At 42.4% G+C, this 19,943-nt stretch overlaps 1 protein-coding gene and 1 long non-coding RNA gene across 2 annotated transcripts in view; both read right to left on the reverse strand.

Moving 5' to 3' along the window:
* KCNV1 (potassium voltage-gated channel modifier subfamily V member 1) overlaps positions 1 to 19,943 on the reverse strand; it is a 191,436-nt gene that overhangs the window by 47,331 nt on the left and 124,162 nt on the right. The window lies entirely within an intron of this gene.
* On the reverse strand, positions 3,884 to 4,447 carry LOC146830889 (uncharacterized). Its single transcript, XR_014961494.1, has 2 exons — positions 4,401 to 4,447; positions 3,884 to 3,981 (listed from the first exon to the last, which is right to left on the reverse strand). It is a non-coding gene; the product is annotated as an uncharacterized LOC146830889 (long non-coding RNA).

Below are 19,943 nucleotides of genomic sequence, written 5' to 3' on the forward strand. Positions count from 1 at the left end.
CATGTGGCCGGTGTTTCCCTGCACCAATGTCTGACGACATACAGTAGAAGGCTACCCAGTTTATTATGCATGAATGAAAGAGTGTCTGCCCTGTGCAGAGAGAAATGGGAGTCATGCAGCACGGCACTAGGTGTGCTCTAATTGTGTCTCTGAGGTTGCATGTGTCAGGGATGAAGGAGGGCTGAAGGTAAATCGAGCTGCACTGCCACATAAATACTATCATTCCTAGATTTCCATAACTGCATCCCTTGTCATCAGATTATAGGGCGAGGATAAGGGGTGGTTCTGGATGGGTGGCAGACTCTTGGAATCAGCTGGGTCATTACTGATTTGGCGATGACTGAGCAGGTTTTCTATTATTTGTGGGAGAACATTGTAGGTATTTGCTCGTAGGACAGTGCATCGATGCAAGACTTTCTGAACCTGAGGATAGTTATTAGGGCTATGCTAGATCTTAATCATCAGTTTGCCATTTGGTGAGACTTTAGTCTTGTAAGACGGTCCAGTGCAATTCGTGTGTTGTGAGTGCTACAGAACACCTCGAAGCGGACATATCTTACAAATTGGCCAGTAAAGAGCATGTTGGATGGAGGTGATCATAGGTGCTGAGTTGTAGAATCCGTCTGGTGGCCCAATTCTAGATGCGCTGGAGTCTCCAGAATATAATGTTGTGGGCCACTGGACAATGTCTGATGGCTTGATCGAGACAGGAGAGGACCTGAACTCTGTGGAGCCACTCAAGGAGTGTTAAAAAATCCAGACAAATGTCACCATGGTGTAAGAATACGATTTAGTGAACTAATTTACCCACAACTGAGTGGAAATGTTGGAGTCAATAATCCTCAAAGTCATGATAAGGTCTTGACCTATTGGTGGTATCCACTGGTTTGTGGGGTAAGAAGGTGCTGTGCGGACCATTTTACAAGAGCAATGTTCTGTTTATGAGGCCTCAAGCTTCGGGCAGTTGCTGGAAATCGAGTGAACAAAAGTAAAGGAGCCTCCTGGCTAAGGGATCATGAATCCATGTATGTCCAGGTCAGTTTGTAGGATTTCATAATTTGATCATGTATGAAAGGATCACTGACATTAATATCGAGAGACAGAAATATTGTCTCAAAAACATTGTTAGTAAAAATATTGTGATCCTATGCGTATAATGTAAAATACAACAACATTGTGTAAAAAATATTGTTGACCAGAATATCAACAAAGAATAGGCAAAATATCAGCTTTAATGCCGTTTGATATTTCAAAGTTATATATTGGTTACTTAAAACATTTAATGACTATTTAAAATAATAATAGTAAATAGAGCGCATCCCACACGGAAAGAGAAAGTAACAAGGAGAAATAAAGATATTTGCCTTGTTACGCCTCTGTCAGGTAGGGGCATCATTTTGGCACAAAACTAAAGAAGTTTTCTAAATCTGTTTGTGCCAAAATACATAGGTGTATGCGCAGGAATACCAATGCTCTTCCCATGTAAGGCCTACCCAATGCAAAGGAAAGCAAGGCAGCACTCTGCACTGCCTTGCATTACTTTGCGTTTACTTAACCATACTAAGTGGCTTTGCATGGCTTAGTAAATGCTAAAAATAATTTTGTGTTGGGTCTGCACCACAACCCCGATGCAAAATCATAGTAAATCAGAGCGTCATATCTGGAATTCCACTTTATGGATCGTTTGGATTCGATTAATGGAGTAAGTCAGGAAAACTATAGAAACTGAACTTTCATCCTGGATTTTGTTTCAATTATTTTTCTGGAAAGGGTAGATGAATATTATACATATTAGAAATTACTTAGGGCCTTATGACGACTTTGGCAGTTCTACAGCAGACGGTGCAATGCACCTCCGGCTGTAGACCCGCCAAAGCTGTGGTGCAGCCGCCAGCAGATTTGGAGTTAAATGCTGTGACGGTCTGTCGGGCTCATTGGAGAGCCTGACATGCAGACCACCACACTCAGAGTGCCGACTGCACCTTCTTGCACTGTGTGGCATACATGCCACACCATACAGGAACAGGGGGTGCAAAGTAAGGGAGGCACAGTGTGTGCCCCCACCTTCCTGCATGAACCTCCAGGCCCTGGAGCAGCAGTTGGCCCTGTTAGGGCCCACTTTGTTGCCTCTTTGCCATCATTTTCATGGCGGGCTCACTGTCATGAAAAGGGCAGTGGGCAGGCAACTCCTAATATGCTTGGCAGTGCCGCAGCGGCACCGCCAGCATATTGGTGCTCCTGACCGCTGAGCGACGGCCATGGGATCCTTGATTCCCGGCAGTCGCAGGAGTCCTGTGGCGGTCCGACCACCACAGTTGCAATACTGCGGGTGGGCCAGAGGTATGGCAGTGGTCGGCCCACCACCACAGGTTTGGCGCTACTATGGACCGCCAAACTCGTAATAAGGCTCTTAGAATTTGTTTGAATGAGAAATCTAGGGCATTGCACCATTCTATCAGCCAACACAATGTCCACATTCAGACATGTTCCCACCCGCTAGTAGCCCCGTTTTTGCATATTTTTTACAATTTCAGCATCAAACAATATAATTGATTGAATGATCACAATTATGTCTGCAACTCAGTTCTACATAGTGCACTTCACATAATCCTCCCCATTACAATTTTCAGACCGCATTCTGTTAACCAAAAAATGATTTAACACATAGCCTAATAACTCGATGTTAAGACGTGGAAGCTCCCACAAATAACCAGTTTCAATTTGGCCTCTCGAATACTATTAGTTCCGAGTTATCCTTATAATTGAATTTTGGTACATGTCAACAATCATTTTTTGTATGCAAGGGAAATAATTAGGCATCGTTTTCAAAAAATAAATCTGCATGCTAATTGATTTTGTCAGTGATTAATGTGATGGAAGGGCTGAAGTTCATGAAGTCCATAATGCCCTGTCACACATACAACATTAATTAGTCATGTTATTCATCACGGAAACGCAAGTCTTTCTTTGTGTTTTTTTTCATTAGCAAGCAAAGGGTACGTGATTAAGGGGCGAGCTCACCAGGACTGCCTCCCAGAGTCTAGTGCAAATACTTTCCGGATTTCATTATCCGTTGTGAAGCACACAGCTGAGCAATATTTTAAGCAAATTAACAGATCATCACATTTCGCTCACAAATCAACAATTTTCAAGCCATGTGGAATTATACTGGTTGGAGAAAATACCAGTGCAGAGGGAGGAACAGAGCAAGAGCAGAACTGATCCTGACAAACCAATCTCACCTCCATGAACACATCTATAATACAAGTGTTTGACACAATCAGACTTGTCTAAACTCAGCAAAAATTGTTGATTTTTTGTATGTGTGGCCTGAATGAAGCAAGGTTCAGCCTCTGAACTGGAAAAGCTAATGCAACTCAAGAAACTGAAAATGGACAGCTTTAACACGCTGTGAGACACATGTCTTGTGGACCTGAATGTTTTTTCAATTTCATTAGTGGTTCATTGCAAAGGAATTTTCATAGGCTGTGTTATGTGTGTGTATTAGGAAGAGAGCTTCACTTCCTTTGCAGTCACAAAGGGTACCCATCAACAGGACAGATCAAGCAGCAGATCACAGAATGTACTCACAGTGGGGCCAGTCATTTGCACAACAGAAGCAATGAATAGGACACGTTACAATGCAAACTTTTACAACGCATGCCTTTACAACGTGGTTTTTACATTGCAACATCCCTTACAATGCATGATTTTACAACACATGCCATAACAACGCATTTTTAGAAACTATACTTACAACGCATTCCATTACAATGCATACCATTACAACGCATAATACTTTTAGGGCAACAGCAGTGTAAGTGTTCTTGTAGTAGTGAGTCAATTTCCCTCTCTCTGTAGTAAGGAATATCCAGCCACTTGGTAAATCCAGAGTATTCTTTATTCGTGGCAAAAATGAACATGAACAGCCAACACGTGTTTCGCCCCTTTGGCACGATTTTGGCCAGGGCTTTCTCAAGGCTGTACGTGAGGAAAAGAAAAAGAACAAGGAAAATGAGTCCAAAAGGAAAGGAGTTTTATTAAGAAGAAGGAGTTTTTTTAAAACACCCTGTGAAGACTTCGAAAAATAAGGTTGAGTATGTGATGTTTAAGAACCCGTATCCATAGATAGATGCCGATGTGACGCATTCCTTTCGAATTATTGTGAACAGGTTAGTATTGTTTGGTTCTCCTCATCGATTAGAGGGTATTGGGCTTGGTAGTAGTAAGTCCGTTGGATTAGTTGCATACAATTCTGATAGAAAATCACGCATAGAATGAAGTGGCAACATATGCAGGGAGAGAGTTACTACACCAGAGAAGATTAGTAAAGGTTGGTGAGGTATGGGGTCAAATGCAAGATGCAAGATTGAGATGGATAGATAAGGTCAAGTTTATACCTTAGAATTTAGCTCAGAACAGTTTCCCGTATGCTTCATCTCATTTTTTCATTTTTTCATTTTTTCAAAGGTTACTGTACAATACAGGTAAACCAGCCTCTGCACAAAATAATATATATATATGTAGTAGCAGGATAAGAACAGGGGAACATAGTAGAAAAGGAGGAAGGGGAAAACATTTTTATGAAAGAACCAATCAGTACAAGAACCGCCCGGTGTTTGGTGGTCAGATATTAGGCTATGCATAGGCATTGTAACGATCGTAATTACGTTATTAGTCACATCTCTTAAGGTTATTCCAATAGTTCAATCCAGAGAGCCTAACAACAAACGATTTGGGAGATAAGGATTTTTGTATTTATTCTCCAGTTATGGAGAGTAAACAAACTCGTTTAGATGACATGGCGTAAGCCCATGGAGAGGGTTACGAAACATGCAGGGGACCCAGGCTTAAGCTATGCTGTTTTAAAGAAACGTCTCCATAAGGCTAGTTACTTACTGTCAGGCTTGAGGATCGGGATATATATTATTTTGTGCAGAGGCTGGTTTACCTGTATTGTACAGTAACCTTTGAAAAAATGAAAAAATGAAAAAATGAGATGAAGCATACGGGAAACTGTTCTGAGCTAAATTCTAAGGTATAAACTGAAATGTAGGATAAGAGGTGTTTATGGATCATAAACGGGCAGGGCAATCATCTTCGGCCTTTCAGTCAGGACAACGGACACGAGAACCAGTATAGCAGGACTGGCCTCAGGCAAGGGAGGCAGCTTGATTCTGCCTAGTCATGCAGCGTCAGCCTTTCTCAGGCTCGAGCTTACGTGTCCTTAACAAGGTGACTCTGCCGGGGTCATCGTCCGTTCATTGACTATGTGAGGGCAAGAAACAAGATGGATGCCGTAACTAAAATGGATGCTGTGACTTTTAGAGAGAATGCCCTAGTTTCCAGTGAATTCGTGCTAGTTGCGCAGCGAAAACACTGTCACGTATACAATGGATCGTTTGCGGTTCATTGGTACCAAAATCGTGTCAGTACTATGATACCGAATTCACGGGTTCGGATCGCTACAGAACCTCACCTGGGATCCCTGGGATCCCTGGGCCTCAGAACTCTAAATCAGCAGTGTAAGGGTTGGCTAGTGTAGGAGTAAAAATTACTATTACCACTCCAGTGAGTGCAAAAGTAGGGTAAGAGTTGGATAGTGTAGGGGTACAAATTACTATTCCCACTCCAGTCAGTGCAACAGTAGGGTAAGTGTTGGATAGTGTAGGGGTACAAAATTACTATTCCCACTCTAGTGAGTGAAACAGTAGGATAAGTGTTGGATAGTGTAGGGGTAAAAATTACTATTTCCCATTGCTTACCTTATAATGCATTGTAGTGGCATGCGTTGCAGTGGCAAGCGTTGTAATGGCATGTGTTGTAGTGACATGCATTGTAATGGCTGCGTTGTAATGGCATGCGATGTGAAGGATGTTGCGTTGTAATGACTGTGTTTTAAAGGTAGTACGTTGTAATGACTGTATTGTAATAGTTGTTTCTGGAAGCAACACTTCTGCCTACCCACAGAGGAGGCAGTGATCCAGATGTGCTTAGGTAGCATCATACAGAGAAGATTCAGAGGGGAGATATTGATCCATTTTTTAATTAATCTGTTTATAAATAAAAGCATTTCAACAAATAACCGAAATCAATTAAATTCGAGTGCATCAGACTTTTACAGAAACTCACGTTAAAGGAGTTTCATATGTCGGGCCCTTAAGGATGGCGTAGTTGGGGACAATTAACGAAAAGGCCGACAGTGGAGTCCTGAAGTGCGGAAAGTCCGGGACCAGCTCAGTGTGGCTTTGCTATCCTGCCAATGTTTCTGAATCACTAGATATTTCCCAGGGTACTTGTTTTTGGCACAGCTGTTGGGCCCTTGATTTTTAGGATCGCACAGACTGCAGATCAGATGATTCTCAGGACACCGCTGGTGTACCCGCAGACTGGGGAAACGCGGCATCGGTGACTCTCCTCTCCTTGCAGTCTAGAGGGGTGGACCCAATGGCCCTCTCTGCTGAAGCTTTGAGTGGGGACAGATTATTCCTGTTCTTTGTGTGGGGACAGATTATTCCTGTTTTGGAGTGCATACTGGCATCTAGGAGAGCTTCCCACTTGCCTCTCTGAGTACATTAAGTCCAGAGGCTTGGGATAGACGGGGACCCTTCATGTTTATTTATTTTTCTGTGAATACTATGTTCAAATTACCTGCATAAGCCCTGTCATAACCTTTCCCAGCACTAGACCAAAGGTAAGCTGCACATCCTTTGTGAACACTACATGTGCACTTGTTATTATTAGGGATAACCATAGCCATGAGTAGGGAAAATAAATGGGTCCCAGGAACACATCACTCTAAAGCATGAAATCCAGGTTGGATAAGGAGCAACTGGGATTTCGAACACAGTGATCTGGTGAAAATGCAGGTTTTGCCGGGTGTGGCAATGCAAGAGTGCACGTTGATACAATCAGACCTTGAGAGCACAGTGCAAAAGGGATTGAGATGCTAGTAGGGCTTACAGACACAATGTCTGGATTTATTGGAATCCTGCAGTGAAAACAAATACATTTATTAAACCAATATCAGGCTGTATTACACAAGATGTGGGTGTTTGAACTGCACTCAAAATGCCATATGCCAAACAAAAAGATCCTCTGAAAAAGCCCAGTGTACGACTTGTATTTCTGACGAACCACAGAACATTAGACAGACCCATAACAGAATTTACCTACCATCAAGTCCACACCAGTACCTACTAGCCTTGAAAAAGACTAATGCTAGCGAGGCACATGGAGTGAAACGCGAGTTGGCATCTACCTGCTGCTTATGATAAAGAATTGAAGCCCAGGAGAACAAAATAAAATACATTGCGATAAGAAAATATACAAAGGTTGTGAATTGATGAGGATATCATTGTCATTTGCTAATGTATACTGAATAGGGATTACACTATGCATGTTATGGTGTTTGCCTTCCCTCTGTAAATGTATATATTAATCTGGGTCAGGGGACTCTGCCAACAGGCAATGGAGTGAACACACACACACCAACCAGATTCTTGAGTTAAGTAGGATTAGGCTTTAGAGTAGTAAATCATGTTTTTGATACATATGTTATGTAATGACTTTGTAAGAAATATCTATTTTTGCATGATCATCCCCAAGTTTGTGAACTGATGCTGCTTGTTTTTTTTACTCCAAACGTGCACTGAGTCTTGCCAAACAGGCCTCAGTGCCAGTGATGTGACCCTTTAAAAGTACATAACTAATTGTCTCACCCAGAATTAGCATAAACTAGCTTACTTACAAGTCCCTAGTATATGGTGCCAAGCGTACCCATGGCCTGTAGTTAAAGTGTCCCTTGTGGATTACAGCACTTATTGTGCCACCACTAGTGTGGTTCAGAATAAATGTAGTACTTTTGTACACTTGCACATCATTTACACGTGTTATACGATAATCACATTAATCTGTATGTATTGTATTAATTAATCAACAGAAAGTGCTGCATTTATTTTTTTGTAAGAGCCACACATACTCAAAATATACTCAATATATTTACTCTTGTTAATTGTACTTGTTTGGAAGCCATTTTGATGCAAAGTTAGTGTTAGAAATTGTGTTTATGGTTGGCAGAATTATGCACCCTGTCCATGCAGGAACCATTATCCTAGTCAGGGTACATGAAGTTCACACTAAACGTTTACTTATGCTCACCCTCGGGTATCTTGGCACAGAGCAGTCAGGCTATACTAAAGAGGCAATGTGTAAAGTATTTGTGCACTCCCACAAAGTAACACAGTGAAAACACCACAAAAATACTCCAAACCAGGTGAAAAAAAATTGAAATATTTATCTGAATAAAACAAGACAAAAACGATAACATAAAACACACACAAGTCAAGTTATGAATTTTGCAAGATTAATTACAAATTCAGTGCTTAGAAATTAATTGGTCCAACTGGGGCTATCTGGTCGTGCTTGACTGGGGCAAATCCAAAAGTTCTGTCTGACCACGATGGAGCGTGGGCTGGATTCAGGGGTCATGCAGACCATCTGACAGTACCTTGGTTGTGTTAAAAGTCGGAGATGATACGTTAATCAAAGGAGGGGATGTGTCGCTTTTGACGGCGATGCATTGTTTCCAAACTTGGGACCATCATAGATACATCAGTGTCAAGAAGTGATGTGCGTCGGGCTGATGCATGAATTTAGAACTGCTAGGCTCTAGGCTATGCATGCGGCATAAAGCCGTGCAGGTCTGGGATGCGTCGGCATCCTGGGATGGTGAATTGCAGATGCCAGCAATGCAGTGTCTCAGACTTGTGCAGCTGTGGTGAGAAGAAGCCCTGTTTCAGCAAAGTCGAGCTAGGCTATAAGCTGTGGTAGTTGCATAGTGAAGTTGGCCAGTGATGTCCACGGCTTTGGTGCAGGCAGTGGTGATGAGTTGATATCACAGAGAAATGCGCCGGTTCTAATTGGTGCTTCAGTGTTGATACCTTGTTTTCTTGGGTTGCAGCACCAAACACTCACTTCTAAATGCTCAGGACTGGATTTGGCACCACTTACCATTGCAGGGCTGACAGTAGACGAGCCCAGGTGCTGGCAACAAGATGCAGGTGAAGTCTTTGATATCCCTGAGAATTGAGAAACAAGAGGAAAGCCCAACAAGCCCTTTGGAGAGCCTTTAGGGATGCAGGATGCTGAGAGTCAAGTCCAGTTCTCTCATTCACAGGCAAGAAGCAGCAGGCCAACACAGCAAAGCAAGCAGCAAAGTGGCAATCCCTCCTGGCATCATAACAGCTCTTCTTTCTGGTGGAATGTCCTCAGTTCCTGAAGTGTTCTGAGTATATGATGTCAGAGGTCCAGTACTTATATCCATTTAAGCCTTTGAATTAGGTAGATCTCAAAAAAAGGTCTTTGTAGTGCACAAGACCCTACCCTGGCTCTGGACTCACTACAGCGGGGTATGCAACCCTTTGTGTGGAGACAGGCAAAGTCCTATTCAGGTGCAAGCTCCCCTGAACTCCCTTGCTGGGATTTCTGACCAGACAATATGTGCCTTTTACTATGGTGGGCCTCTTGAGGTTGTTCCTGCTATTGGGAGTTGGAAAAGTAATGCAACTACAAGAAAATAGATGCAGCGCTCTTCTTGCGCCTGTTTTCCCAATGCATCACCGTTGTGCGAGAAGAATCTCTGTGCACCACGCGCCACTGTCGAAACCGATGCAGTGCCTGTCACTGGTACAAGAACTGATGCTTTGAGTGATTGCTGCCGCATCGATCACCAAGGCATTCTGGATTTCCACACATCGTACCTATGTGTCAAATTTCCCAACGCATCACCCGTAGACCAGAATCATCTTGGAGTCGACGCATCACTTCCCCCTACAGACCAGACACGACGCATCACTTCTCCTGCGTGCAGCAGAACTGTCACATTGCCTCCCCATGGTCTCAGGAACTGACAGAGCTCTTTGTGTTCTCGACGCTTCCTATCTCCGCAGCTGTTTGGCCTTGTGAATTTTGTCACAACTACAGTTACTTTGATAGAAATCACGCATCCATTGTTTTTTATGGACCCAGTTACTTAAAACCTTTTTAAAGTCATATACTTAATAAGTGTATGTTGGATTTGTGTCATTTTGGTCTTGTTGAGTTTAGCTAAAGATACTTTCTTTTTCTACAACTAGTGTGGTGTCCATTTGTGGTAGTATCACTTTATTACTGTGTGCTTTGAGTACAAATACTTTACACACTGCCTTTGGTATAGGCCTGTTTGCTCATGCCAAGCTACCCAGGATATCAGCAGGGGTTATCTAAAGTGTGTATCTCCCTTACCCTGACTAGAAGCAAGGGTTCCTATTTGGACAAAGTTACCTCTGCTTACTAGAGACCCCCATTCCTAACAAATAGTTTTTCACTACTAGGATATGTAAGACTTAAAAGTACATGTCCAGCTTTTTAAATACACTGCACCCTGCCCTTGGGTCTGCCTACAGACTACATTCGGGGTGACCTATTTGTAAAAAAAAGGAGGGCTTGGGCCTGACAAGTAGGGTATCTTGCCAGGTTGAAATGGCAGTTCAAAACTGCACATACATGCTTTGCAGTGGCAGTCCTGAGACCTGTTTGAAGGGCTACTCATGGGAGTGACACAATCAGGGCCCAAGGCCCACTATTAGCATTTGATTTACAGGACCTGGACTCATGTAGTGCACTGTACTTTGGACTTATCAATAAATCAAATAGGCCCATCATGGAGAAACCAAATGTCTTTACATTTTAGACACAGACCCCATGCACTTTAACACTGGTCAGCAGTGAAAATATTTGCAGGTTCCGAAAGCCAGCAAAAACAAAGTTCAGCACACAGTCGAAATAGGAGGTCAAAAAGCAAAAAGTCAGGGAAACCATGTCAAAAGCTGCCAGGTCTAACAGTTAACCTAACCTGTAACCAGACCTGAGTAACTCATTTAATTTTATAAAAATGTGTTACCGGTGTCTTGCATTTCTCTCCTCTGCAGGTGTCTTATCTTGTGTCTCACCTTAATTTAGTAAGCAGTATGCTTACTATATTAAACTTATTGCTTACTATGTTAGCTTTATAGTAGCTGGAATTTAATGAGAAATTGGCTTTAGACATGGAGACTGATTTGTTGGGAGAGACCCTCCTGTTCCAGGCAGGGTGGCCTGATGTTGTATCCAAGGTCACGCAGATGGTTGCTCCTTTGTTCGGCTCTGGGAAACAGGGGAGTGTAACAGCTCCCAGTGAATGATTGTTCTCGTTTGGTTTGTCTGGTGGAAACTAATATGGAAAGTCTTGTTGAAGTATTTCTCATGCTTTAGCTATGAGTTCGTTAGAAACGTTTGGCAGATCCTGTCCTGACTTCGCTGAAAGAAGAATCCTTCTGAACTCTTCTGATTTTCCCTGCTCAGAGTCTTGAGCTTCATGGTTGAGCACTGATACGGTTCCTCTTGAACTTTAAATTAGTTTATCTGTTGCCTTCCTCATATAATTGCCCCTTTTCACTTTTGATGCTTTATTTAGAATAGGGAAGTTCATTTAAGAAACCTCCTTGGTTGAAATTTTGTTTGTGCTATGTAACCCAATTTATCATGTTTTCCTTATAATTTACAAATTTAAACTGCATGATCATTTAAATATGTATGTGCTTACAATATATTTACTTCAATTTTGCGGATTGATTTAACTTGTAACCTGAACTACAAAGCTAATAAAACCCCTAGGTTTTGGAAAGCATTTTCCCTGTCGTTTCTATGGAACCACATGTGTTTCCCTGTAATTGAAAGGTATTGCCTATGTTAGCTCCTTTATTACACTTCAGGTTGACAATCAAAATTATATACGACCAGTGGAGGATTCTTTTTGATGATTTTACTAAGAGATTGAGATTCAAGGATCCCAGCTTTATCAGGTGTGACATAGCAGAGCATCACTCCAAGCCACTATTGTTGGTGGGCTGAGCAGTTTTAAAACTCTAACTTGACCGCCATTTAAAGTCATAGCATAGCCTAAACCTTACATTGTAACATACATATATATATATATATATATATATATATATATATATATATATATATGTATATATATATATATATATATTATCTACTGGCGGTCGCCAGTAGATAGTTATAGTTAGGACCGTGTTTCCATAGGAAACCCGCAACATTCTATTTGGAATAACTTTGGCGCCGGTTGACGAATCCTCGCGAAATTTTCAAAATAGGTGGGGCGCTCCGCTCCGCTCGTACCCTAAAAGTCTCGGGGGATTCGTCAAGCGTGGGCCGAGAAAAAAGGGGGGTCCCAAAATGCGTTTTCCCCATGCATTTTTCCATAGGGACCTTTAGTCCAAGGTACAGCCCGAACGGCTGAACAGAATTATTTGAAATTTGGCAAAGAGAAAGTCCTCAGGTCAGGGATGTGCCTTTTGAATATCTGGAGTCAATCTGTTCAGTAGTTCCTGAGAAAATTGCAGTTAAAAGTACATACATATCTATAGCCGCGCACCGTGCGCGTACGGTATGCGTGCCGTGCGCGAGCGTAATTCTGATTGGTGGTTACATGACAGTAAACATTCCAGTCGGTCGAAATCAGGAAGTGTCAGCCGCCATTTTGTGTGTCTCGCACTGAAAAACAAAGGTCAAAAACGTGAAAAGGGGGAAGGTAGAGAGTTGCAGACCCCCTAGCCTTTGTCAGGGGGTCCAAGAGGAACCCAGAAGTGTGAAAAAGACATTTTTATTTTTGTAAAAAAAAATCGCGGGGTACGCGTACTGTGCGCGTACGGTACGCGTACGGCGGTAAAAAAAATAAATATAAGAAAATAGAATTAAAAATCAAAATTAAATGTTTAGATGTTAGGTGGCTCTAAAAAGATTTTCTATTTCTACCCCTTCTTCTTCCAGTACCATAAGGATATACATCAAGAATTCCTGTGCATCTTGCTGGACATTTTGAGTAAGCTCAGCTCCTACCCTGAAAGTCTCGGGGGGATTCGTCAAGCGGGGGCCGAGAAAAAAGGGGGGTCCCAAAACGCGTTTTCCCCATGCAGTTTCCCATAGGACATCTAGTCGAAGGTACAGCCCGAACGGCTGAACAGAATTACTTGAAATTTGGCAGAGAGGTAGTCCTCAGGTCAGGGATGTGCCTTTTGCATATATGGAGTCAATCTGTTCAGTAGTTCCTGAGAAAATTGCATTTAAAAGCACATACATATCTATAGCCGCGCACCGTGCACGCACCGTGCGCGCACCGTGCGCGCACCGTGCGCGCACCCTAACGTGCGCGAGAGTAATTCTGATTGGTGGTTACATGTCAGTCAACGTTCGAATCGGTCGAAATCAGGAAGTGTCGGCTGCCATTTTGTTTGTTTTCAGTGCGAGTGTGAAAAAGGAAGGTGGCGAACGTGAAAAGGGGGCAGGGTAGAGAGTTCCTGACCCCCTAGCCTTTGTCAGGGGGTCCCTGAAGGACCACAAAGGCAGAAAAAAACATTTAAATTTTGTTTTTTTAAATCGCGGTGGTGCGCGCATTGTGCGCGCACGGTGAAAAACAATAAAAAAATGTTAATACGTAGTTTATTGTTAAATAAATATATAAAAAAATAATAATACAAACATAACTTAGCATTTAAAAAACCGTACACATTCACTGAAAAAACCATAGGTTTCAAACAAGGGATAGTTAGGAATTAGCATTTAAAAAACCTTGCAAATTCACTTATAAAACCATAGGTTTCACACATGTTATAGTTAGGTGGATATTTCACTCGTAAAAAACCAATGAAATTCCCCCGTTATAGTTAGTTCAGATAACTATAACTCGCGCGACCGCCACTCTATCACAAGGATGATGTCATCAGTGATGTCATGAGTGATGCCACTGACCTTGTCATGAGTGATGTAATATGTGACGTCATGAGCAGGATTGCGGGCGCGCGAGTTATAGTTATCTGAACTAACTATAACGGGGGAATTTCATTGTTTTTTTACGAGTAAAATATCCACCTAACGATAACATGTGTGAAACCTATGGTTTTTTAAGTGAATACATATATATATATATATATATACATTTGAGATGTCATCAGTGATGTCATCAGGGATGTCACTGACCATGTCATGAGTGATGTAATATGTGACGTCATCAGCAGTGCATTGCGGGCGCGCGAGTTATAGTTAGCTGAACTATAACAGGGGAATTTCTAGGGTTTTGTACGAGGGAAATGTCCAGCTAACTATAACACCCCTGAAACCTATGGTTTTTTTCAGTGAATTTCTAAGGTTTTTAAATGCCAATTCCTAACTATAACGCTCCTGAAACCTTTGGTTTTTCCAGTGAATATATATATATATATATATATATATATATATATATATATATATATATACGGTCGCTAATAGGGAGTTATAGATTGGACCAAAGTTTCCATAGTAGAAGTGTTTTTTGTTTTGCGAATAACTTTGGAACCGCTTGATGAATCTGCACAAAACTTTCAAATATCTTCCCCTTTTTGCTTCCACTGCTTTGTTGAAAGTCACAGGGTTATTTGTCAAGTGGGTGCCAAGAAAAAAGGGGTTCCAAAACGCATATTTCCACGTCAAGTCTATAGGGAATTTTAATTTTTTGAAGACGACTACAGCCCAAACTGATGAACAAATTTGGAAGAAAGCTAGATGTTTGTCTAGAAAGCGTGCTTTTTGTGGTTTGGTATAAAGTCGTTCAGTAGTTGCAGAAATATTTAAGTAAAAAAAATATAGATATCTGGCAGCCCAAAAACCTACCAAAATGCTACTGAAATTTGATTGGCTGCCAACACTTTGACCAGGAAGTGTTGGCAGTCATCTTGGGACTCGGTTAAACTGAGACACACACAGAATATTTTAAAGAAAAGAAAAGGGGGCAGGGTAGAAAAACTCTGATCCCATGGGCCTCTTGGAGTGGTCCAAATGGGATCCTCCATGGCTCAAAAAAAGAATTAAAAAAAACTTTTCAGCAGGGTCCACGGATCTTGCCAATTTGTTTAAAAAAAATGAAGCACTGGCTCCCGCACTTCATTCATTATTTGCCCCAGGTGGGCCAAGTCCCGGGGACATATTTTTTTTATAATGGGGGGCACCCGGACCCCACCTCCTGGGTCTCAATATTACCCGGGGTTAACAACCTTACTGGGGCTTCTTTAAAAAAGAAAATAAAGCCATACCGGCCTCCCCCACTGCCCTGGGGACCAACATCTCCCCGGGGATTATAGTTTTATAAATGGGGGGCTCTTAGACACCCTCTTTGCCCCTGGGACTGACACCTCCCTGGGGCTTCATCTATAAACAAATGGAGGGGCCGTGTGGACCCCCCCCCATCAGCCCTAGGGGCTGCACTTCCCCAGAGCTTTGAATTTACATAATGCGGAAGCACATGGACCCCCAAACCCTAGGGGCCTCCACCTCCCTGGGGCTTCAGCTATAAACAAAGCGGAAGCCCGCAGACCCTCCCCCAGCCCCAAGGGTCGGCACTTCCCTGGAGTATTTCAATTTTCATAATGCAGGGGGCAGTGAGGGCACGCGAACAGTCCCGGGGACTGCCACCTCCCTGGCAATTTCACCAAAAACAATACAGGGGCAACCTGTCCCCCTTGCAGTCCTGGGGACCATCACCTCCACAGGGCTGAATCACAAAATGGAGGGGGCATGGTCTTCGATGACCTCTAAGCAGTCGGGCTGTGTGGGACTTACTGGAGGTAAGTCATATGCAGTGCATTGCAAGGGTGCCCGTTATATTTGGCTCCGCTACAACTGCTGAATTTCACTGGTTTTGTACGAGTGTAACCTGAGCCGTGGTGGTTTACGCCCACTGGGTCAGAGAAGTTTAAAACGGTGCAGGTGCGCTGTGAACTTGCTGCTATTTCCTGTTGCTAAAGCCAGTTATCAAGGGCGAAAGGAGCCCGAAACATGTTTGGTGAAGATATCGATTGTTCGGCATGCTGATTTTGTTGCAAAGACACTGCTGAATCCTTGAAGCCCCATAATAAAAGGACACAATTTCACGAAGTGTGAGGCACCTCAATTTGGGAGCAAACCTTCATTTGGATGTATAGCGGCTGGCTCTAGTTGCGGGGCGCCCCGCTGTTTAGAAGGCGGATCTAAAGCGCTGGGAAAATGAGGCGCTAAGGAACTACGTGACCGATTGATGGGACATGAACAGTCAAGGTTTTCAGTCGTGTTTAGTGCAGCTATCCACTATGGTTTCAAACAGCAGACGTACGGGATACAATAGCACCCACTGTGGGTTTTATGAACAGTAGAACTTCATCGACCAGAATGCCGTGGTTGTTTACGCCCACTGGGGCAGAGAAGTTTAAAATGGTGTAGATGCGCTGTGAACCTGCTGCTGTTTCCTGTTGCTAGTATCAAGGGCGAAAGGAGCCCGAAACATGTTTGGTGAAGATATCGATTGTAATGCATGCTGATTTTGTTGCAAAGACACTGCTGAATCCTTGAAGCCCCATTATAAAAGGACAACATTTCACGAAGTGTGAGGCGCCTCAATTTGGGAGCAAACCTTTATTTGGATATATTTATATATATATTCAATGAAAAAACCAAAGGTTTCACACATGTTATAGTTAGCTGGACATTTCACTCGTAAAAAACCATTGAAATTCCCCCGTTATAGTTAGTTCAGCTAACTATAACTCGCGCGCCCGCAATGCACTACTGATGACATCACATATTACATCACTCATGACATGGTCAGTGACATCACTCATGACATCACTGATGACATCTCAAATGACATCACTGATGACATCATCCAGTGAATGTGTGTTTTTCTGAAAATTAAATATGTTTAATATATGTATATCTCAAGTAGGCCTGGGCGAAGCACTACGCTACGCTCGCGTAGTTTGCGAAGTTCGCGCTACTTCGCACTACGCGAACTGCACGTAGCACAGTGCGAACACGCGTAGCGTAGTGTTGCATAGTGCTGCGGTCATTTTTTGCTTGCTCGCGGTACTCAACGTCAAGTTGGCGACCACGAGCATGCAAAATGACATCCTGGCGAGACTTTTTCCTTGTTCGCGATCGCGAGCATGGAAAATAAACCTCCCGGCGAGATTACCAACGCGAGGAGGTCAGGTTTCTCATTGCGAGGGGTCGCGTATGCTCGCGACCGCTCGCGATGAGAAACTACCAGTTCGCGTTGAGAAAGCTGCCACTCGAGTAAAAATCTACTCGAGCAGCAGAAAACTACAGCTCGCACTGTGCAAGATGCAATTTTCAATGATTGCACAGTGCCGGTTGCTTGTCCGCACTGTGCGATCATTGAAAACAACATCTTGCACAGTGCGAACATGTTACTACGCAGTTCGCGAAGTGCTACGCGTAGCTCGCGTAGTGCGAACTTCACTTTGCGTAGCTTCGCGAAGTGCTACTTCGCGAACTACGCCCACCCTTAATCTCAAGGTCGATGGAAGAATAAATGAGTATATAAGTGTCTAAATTGATGATTTGTTTTTGAAAAATTGATTGTATTACTGACTGATTAAGTGTATCTTTTTGAATACATGGCTAAGTGAGTAATGTTTAAATGTGTAAATACCTGTATCAGTCTCTCACTTTGTATATAAGTGGCTGCATGGGTTGGTGAGTAGCTACATGAGTGTCTATATAGGTTATTAGTTGGTTTTTTGAGTATCAGTATGAGTGTCTGAGTGTCTTCATGGTGCGTTGGGGGGGTATTACGTAGTGCATAGATGCATGAATGAGTGACTCACTGTTTGTATGTGTTGAAGACAGCATGTGTGAAGGACTGTATGGGTGGATGAGTGTGTGCATGGGTGTGTTAGTGAGTGAATGACTGTCTCAATAGTGTCTTCATAAGTAACTACATATGTTTTAAACTAGTATATGTGACTATTGGTGTTTATAAGTGAGTATATGTGAGAGTGAGAGATTGGTAGACTTCCTGTATGAATAAGTATGTGTTTCTATAAGTGATTGTTTAAAAGACTAAGTATGTGTAAGTTTCTGTAAAAGTAAGTGTGGTGGTGTGTGTATAACCGTATATGCAAGTAAATGGATGTTTGATTCTTTATTAGCATGAGTGACTATGTGTGTGAGTAACTCTATGGATGAGTGGCATTGTGTTACAGGATGTTTAGGTGTATGAGTACATATGATGTGTGAGTACATGTATGAGTGACTGTATAGGATTGTTGGTGGATGAGTGGATGTGTATGTGGATCTTAGAATTACTGAATAGGTTGTTGTAACTGTTATTGGTATGTCCATTTTTTTGAAAATTTCAGTCTCTATTTTTGAATGTTTGTATCAAAGGTTATATTAGGGTGAGAGGAGGTCTACCACTCTGTCACAAGGATAATGTCATCAGTGATGTCATTTGAGATGTCATCAGTGATGTCATGAGTGATGTCACTGACCATGTCATGAGTGATGTAATATGTGACGTCATCAGTAGTGCATTGCGGGCGCGCGAGTTATAGTTAGCTGAACTAACTATAACGGGGGAATTTCAATGGTTTTTTACGAGTGAAATGTCCAGCTAACTATAACATGTGTGAAACCTTTGGTTTTTTCATTGAATTTCTAAGGTTTTTTAAATGCTAATTCCTAACTATAACGTGTGTGAAACCCATGTTTTTTTCAGTGAATTTGCAAGGTTTTTTAAATGCGAATTCCTTACTATAACGTGAGTGAAACCCATGGTTTTTTCAGTGAATTTGCAAGGTTTTTTAAATGCTAATTCTTTTTTTTTTCTTCTTTTTTTTTTTACATATTTTTATTTTAATTGTCTATCCTTTTTTAAAGACTATGGTTAAATTTTTTAAATTCTACAATATGTTTTTATTTTACAATTTTTTTAAAATAAACAGGTAAAATTTATTAGCAATACATTTTTTTTTTTTTTTTTACCGTGCGCGTACGGTAAGCGCACGTCTTGCTGTAATTACGTTAGATTTCTACGCTGTTTGCGTTCATTTACGGAATTTGCGTAGACGCACGTCACGCGCGCATAGCGCGTAACGCGTATGCTGCACGCGCACGTTACGCGGAAGTGAAGGGGCGTGCCTGTTTTGCGCGTGCGCGTGTCTTTTTTACGCGCATGCGTACTTTTGCCGTAAGCGCACCGTAAGCGTACCGTAAGCGTACGGTAGGTCATGTGATCATGAAACAAAACTTTTGATTGGTTGAAACTACTTTCAGTTCTAGAACTCTCCTACACCACACCCATTCCCCTCATTTCTGCTTGTGATCCCTTAGGAGAAGGAGCTGGGTTGTCTTTGTGATACGATGGCAGAACAGCAGAGCCCTTCTGAGAGTGAGGCTAGCAGCACTACCTTGAGGCAGAGAGCGAGGAAACAAAAGACCTCTTACATATGGGAGTATTTTTCTTTTCCAGAAGGCCAGCAAAAGGTAAATGCACCCTTAGTGACTTGTAAGCTGTGTGGCCGTGTACTTTCAAGAGGGAATCCCGACAGGAAGTATTCCTTTGGGAATCACACCATGATGAGACACCTTAAGGATGTACACAGAAGGACACATGCTCGACTTACTGAAGGTAACCCTTCAGTAAATCAACCAAGCACATCCACAGCAGCTCAGCCTGGACCATCATCTGCAGTGCCGAGTCCTTCTTCTGCAGGTCAGGTGAGCCCTTCATCTGTGGGGGGAGCATCTCCTTTTACTGGTCCTCTGGAAACTAACCCTCGGTTTCTGAGGGTTGAAATACGGTGCGCCACTTGTCATGATCTAATTTGTTATAGGGAGACCAGTATTTCCCTAGTGAACAATAAAATAGATCAGCACACTTGTCGTACCGTCTAATATTCCCATTCTTTCTTTCCTCTGTCCCTGCATGAACACAACGGCTCTTTTAAGAGCCAACCTTACCTTTCATCTATTTTTTATATATGTTTTTAAAAACTTTTTTTAATTTTTTTTTTACCGTACGCGTACGGTACGCG

Source organism: Triturus cristatus, chromosome 5_1 (genome assembly GCF_964204655.1).
Source record: "Triturus cristatus chromosome 5_1, aTriCri1.1, whole genome shotgun sequence".
Lineage (NCBI taxonomy): Eukaryota > Metazoa > Chordata > Amphibia > Caudata > Salamandridae > Triturus > Triturus cristatus.